Source organism: Crocodylus porosus, unplaced genomic scaffold (genome assembly GCF_001723895.1).
Source record: "Crocodylus porosus isolate Cpor-Errol unplaced genomic scaffold, CroPor_comp1, whole genome shotgun sequence".
Lineage (NCBI taxonomy): Eukaryota > Metazoa > Chordata > Crocodylia > Crocodylidae > Crocodylus > Crocodylus porosus.
In genome coordinates this window covers 39,961,313-39,967,153 of record NW_017728948.1, presented here as the reverse complement: position 1 = coordinate 39,967,153, position 5,841 = coordinate 39,961,313, and the positions used below count along the sequence as shown (strand labels likewise).

Here is a 5,841-nt window from a genome sequence, read left to right as displayed (position 1 = left end):
CATCTAGTCCGACCCCCTGCCTTGGCAGGAAAGAGCACCGGGGTCAGATGACCCCGGCAAGGTGCTCATCTAACTTCCTTTTAAAAATCCCCAGGCTGTCAGCTTCCACAACATTTGGTGGCAATGAGTTCTACACTTTACATTCTGTGTGAAAAAGAACTTCATTTTGTTAGTTTTAAACTTATGACATACTAGTCTTTTTCTATGAACCCTATTTCTTGTATTAGCATATACAGATTAGTATATGCTATTTCTTGTATTGTAAAAGATAGTAAAAATAAATCTCTATGTACTTTCCATTTATCATTTGGTATTTTTTAATCCCTTATCATGTGCTCCCTCAAGCTTTCCTTTTCTAAATGGACTAGGTCTAGCCTCTTTAGTCTCCCTAATGTGGAAGCCCCTCCATATCACTAATCATCCTTGTTGCTTTTCTCTGTACCTTTTCTAGTTCTTCTATATCCTTTCTGTGTTGTGGAGACCAGAACTGGGCATTATATTCTAGATGTGGATGCACCATGGACTCCCTTAACATTTTCCTTGCCTTTTTGATGATGGCTGAGGACTGAGCTCCTGTTTTTAGTGAACTTTCCACAATGGCTACCAGATCTCTCCTCTGTATAGTAACAGCTCATGGTGAGCCCATCATAATGTAGATATAGTTTGGGTTAATTTTTCCCAGGTCAATCACTTTACACTTATCAATACTGCATTTAATTTGCCATCTAGTTGCCCTTTTGCTTAATTATGCCAGTTCTTTCTGTAGTATCTCTCTGTCCAACTTGCTCTTGGCCACATTGAATAATTTTGATCCCTCCACAAATCTGACCACCTTGCTACTCACCCCTTTTTTCCAGATCATTTATGAATATTTTGAACAATACTGGTCCCAGCATAGATCCCTGAGGAACCCCGCTGTTTACGTCTTTCCATCCTGAAAACTTACCAATTATTCTCACTCTTTGCTTTCTATTTTTGAGACAATTTCAAATTCACTTGTGGAGGTTCCCTGTAATCCCATGATTGCCTAAGTTAGTTAAGAGCCTCTAATGGGGAACATTGTCAAAGGTTCTGGAAGTTCAAATATACTATGTCAGCTGAATCACCTTGATCCAGCTGTTAACTGACATCCTCAGATAACTTCAATAGTTTGGTCAGGCATGATTTCCCTTTGATAAAGCCATGTTGAATCCTCCCCAGAAAGTCATGCTATTTTTAAATTATTGTTTGTACCACTCTTCCATGAGTTAGACTCACAAACCTACAGTTCCATGCATCACCTTTTGGAGCCCTTTTTATATATGAAAGTCACATTGGCAACCATCCATTCACTCCTCTAGTACCAAAGCTATTTTTAATGATAGGTTAGGAGTTCAGTATTTTTCAATCTGAGCTGTATGAGGTAGGGTGAATGACATCAGTTCCTGGTGATTTGCTACTGCTTAGTTTATTAAATTTCTCTACTACCTCATCTATTGAAACCTCAATTTGGGTCAGCTGCACTGACTTTTCCCAGAGGGGAGAAGATCTGGGGAGGAATTTTACTAACATATTCCACAGTGAAGACATATGCAAAGAATGCATTTAGTTCCTTGGCAACAGCCCTGTCATCCTTTACTGCTTGCTTTATACCCTGATCATCCAAAGGCCTAACTGATGTTCAAATACATTGAAGCAACTTCAGGTGCTAATGTACATAAATAATTTTTTATTGTTACTTTGTGTGTCCCTAGAAACTTTCTCCTCAAATTCTTCCTGAGCTTGTCTTATTTTGGTTTTACTTTTGCTTTGCCAGAGTCTGTATTCTTTTTGACTTTCCTCATTAGTGGGTGCATCTACATGAGACACTTAACTATGCATTAACATAGTTTACCGTGAAGTAAGCATGTGTGTCTACACATGCACATACTCACTACAAAGTAAACCTCCCTAATCACAACTAATTTGCTGCCTAAAAATACAAGTAGCAAATTTACTTAAGATTATTTCTGTTGTAGTAGTGCTCATGTAGATGACTGACCAGGAACAAAATCTGCTCCTGATCAGCTGTCCACCAGGAGGCAAGAGTTAGCTTCCTGCCCCTGGGAGCTGCCTGCTGCTGGGGTGGGCCCCATCCAAGGATCCTGTTCGAGAACTATGTCTCCCTGTCCCAGCAGCAGGGAGTTCCAAGGTCCATGCTCTGAGATCATGAGTGGGGAGCAGGGGAATGGGAGACCTTCATCTTCCAGCACTGGCTCCATGACTGTGGAATCAGTGCTGGGAGATCCTTATCTCCCAGCATCAGCACCATGTCATGGAGCACCAGCCTCACAGTCACAGAGCCAATGCTGGGAGCTCCCTCTGGCAGGGGCAGGGAAGCCTGTTACCTGCCAACTTTGTGAGTGTGGAGCTGAAGGGGGAACTAGCTGGAGATCTTTTTTCCCTACTCAGGTAGTAATTAATGGCTTGATGTCTAGTTGGCAGTCAGTATTAAGTGGAGAGCACCAGGGGTCATTCCTGGGGCCAGTTTTGCTCAATGTCTTCATCAATGACCTGGAAGATGGCATAGAGTGAACCCTCAGAAAGTCTGCAGATGACACCAAGCTGTGGGGAGTAGTAGATATGCTGCAGGGTAGAGGTAGGATTCAGAGTGACTTAGACAAACTGGAGGATTGGGCCAAAAGAAATCTCATGAGTTTCAACAAGGACAAGGGCAAAGTCCTTCATTTAGGACAAAACAATACCATGCACCCATGCATGGGTTCTAACTGGCTGGGCAGCAGCTCTGCAGAAAAGGATCTGGGTGTTACAGTGGACAAGAAGCTGAATATGAAACATCAGTGTGCTCTTGTTGCCAAGAAGGCTAATGGCATACTGGGCTGCATTGGTAGGTGTGTTGCCAGGAGGTCCAGGGAAATGATTATTCCCCTCTATTTAGCACTGGTGAGACCACATCTGGAGTACTGTGTTCAGTTTTAGGTACCCCGCTACAGAAAGGATGTGGACAAACTGCAACTTACTCAAGAGGAGAACAGCGAAGTCCCAAGAATGGTCTTTGGAGCAGCTGCAGACAAGTGTTCAGATGATGGACTCCCTCTACCAAGTGGAAACAGTTAAGGAAGATATAATGACAAGCATTGTACATAATACTGCTCTACAGTTCCTATACTGAGTATATTAACTGATTCTGAATCAAAACACAATTCTTCCATCTTTTCTTTTTCCTTCTTCTGTAACTGTATAAAGCTCTTGAGGTTCTACTGAAGTATAAAAAGAGTAGCACATTTAACATACATTTATTTTTTTTTATGGATTGTGTAAAGTATTTAAAAATATACCTTGTTGATTTGTATGCTGAATCTACATACTTCATACTTTACAATATTTAATATATAAAATATTACAAAAGTCAGAATTTGTATTCTTAAAATCTCAGGGAATTTCTGCAGTAAATCCATGAATTTATGAATTTCACAAAAAAAATCTTTGCAGTTCACATAAACCTTCAAGATCCTTTTACACATGAGAAACCTGTTCTTATCTTCATGTGAAAATTTCTTCCCCTGCACAACAATTTGTGATATTATTCAACTCATTCTTTCCTTTTATTTTAAAACTGGGACAAAGAGTTGATACCATCTTTTGTTCTTTCTTGTACAGTGTACAGTAATCTTTCAGATAAAATTTGCTTCAGTATAAGAAGCTATTATCTTTTGTGCACAGGGTATTTAATGATTTTATAATAAAGATATAGTGACATCTCCCAGATCCTGTTATAAGTTACTTTAAGCTTGAGATGCCTTGAATGCAATGTGTTTATTTTTATCTGTATGCACAAACACATCTACTAAGGAAGAACTAACCCATAACTATATGCAAAATTAATTTAACTGAGAAAAGGAGGCACATTTTAACTACTTGTATCAATAAAAAAATAAACAAGGAAAAAAATTTTTTTAAAGGGACACAGTTCAGTTACTTTCTTACTCCATTGTTGCATAAGGCAAAAGTCTGTTTCTGCCAACTAGTCCTGTCCTGAATCTGTTTCTTTAATTTCATCAGGTCATTAATCTATAAGAGTGTCTTTTCTGACTTTAATGTTTTGTGAAGTGACTTAATCTTTCTTCCTTGGGAGCCACAAAAAGACATATCTGCAGAACCTATTATCCAGCATTTTCAGAACATGACTGTTGGCACTGAATTTACAACCCATTCAACGAGTTTTGTTTAATGCACCCCTGCTGCCATTTTGAAGCATGGGGATACTAAATATACATGATGCAGAGGCTGCTGGAGCAAGCTAAATTAGCACACTCTGGCAGACTTGATTAATTGAGTCTGCTCTGACACAGGCGCAACTAGCACGCATCAGAGCAGAAGTCTGGCATGTGTATAGGTGCCTTTTGTTTTGAATATCCATTATAGGTACTAAAAGCTGTTTAACTTCCTTTGGAATGAAGTTGTGGGTGACATTAGATATTTGTATTGAGTGAGCTTACAAAAAACAGTACTTTCTTTACCACTTGACTAATTACAGAATAATTACAGCATAAATGAAGTCATTAGAAAGTCCCAAGAAAGGGTTGCCTACATAAGTCAAATAATCTACAGTATTTTACCTGTTCCTCCAGAGTCATACTGAGGTTGGTCATAATTTTGGTTTCTGAAGGAAACTATCAACATAGAGGTTTATAAAGGGTAGAAGACAGGAAACACTACTAAGGAGGGGTATTCTGTACTGGTCTGCACCTGTAGGGAGTGAACTAGGAAAGCTAATGCTGCAACTGAACTCCAGTTGGCTACATGAATCAAGTACAATAAAAAGTTCTTCATCAGCTATGTGGGGTGTCAAAAGAAAAACAGGGACAACATTGGACCCCTGCTAAACCAAATGGGGAAGCTGACTATTGGCACCCAGAAAAAAGCCAATCTGCTTATTGATTACTTTGCACCAGTTTTTCACCAGCCCAAAGGGACCACTCTGCCTAACATGATGCAGGATAACCAGGGTGAGGATGAATAGATGCCCACCATTGGTGTGGAAATTGTGAGGGAGCATCTTGAGAGGCTGGACCGCCACAAATCAGCTGGTCTGGATAGATTACACCCAAGAGTGCTAAAGGAACTGACAGACATCATAGCGCAGTCACTGGCAAGGATATTCAATAGCTCGTGACACTTGGGTGAAGTGGAAGAGGTCCAGCGTGGTACCTATCTTCAAGAAAGGAAGGAAAGAAGACCCAGGAAAATACAGGCTAATTAGTTTGATGTCAATCCCTGGAAAGATCTTGGAAAAAATTATCAAAGAAACCATTCTTGAAAGGCTAATAGAAGGCAACATTCTGAGGAATAGCCAGCACAGGTTTATTGTGGGTACGTCATGCCTGACCAATCTCATTTCCTTCTGTGGCATGGTGACATATCACCTGGACAAAAGGGAAGCAGTTAACATCATATATTGGGACTTTAAAACAGCCTTTGACCTGGTATCCCATGATGTCCTCATGGAAACATTGGGCAACTGCAGCCTCAAATACTCCACAATCCGATGGTTGGGGAACTGCCTCCAAGGTTGAACCCAGACAGTGGTAGTTGATGGAACCAAATCAACATGTCACTCAGTAACTAGTGGTGTCCCCCAAGACCCCATTCTAAGACCGGTACTCTTTAATGTCTTTATAAATGATATGTGGTGTCAAAAGTGGACTGGTTAAGTCTGCTGATGACACCAAACTTTGGGGAAGAGTGTCCACATTTGAGGATAGGCTGGTGATCCAGGCTGACCTTAATAGGTTTGCAAGATGAGTGGATGAAAACCTTATGGTATTCAATACAGAGAAATGCAAGGTGCTTCACCTTGTG

General features: G+C 40.3%; 1 long non-coding RNA gene across 1 annotated transcript in view; it reads right to left on the bottom strand.

Annotated features, from left to right (window-relative positions):
* Positions 1-3,883: 3,883 nt before the first annotated feature.
* LOC109321891 overlaps positions 3,884-5,841 on the bottom strand; it is a 14,427-nt gene continuing 12,469 nt past the window's right edge. Inside the window, exons 2-3 of the long non-coding RNA XR_002104196.1 lie at positions 5,060-5,066; positions 3,884-3,893 (exon numbers count right to left, since the gene is read on the bottom strand). This is a non-coding gene — a long non-coding RNA (uncharacterized LOC109321891). The remainder of the gene's footprint in view (positions 3,894-5,059; positions 5,067-5,841) is intronic.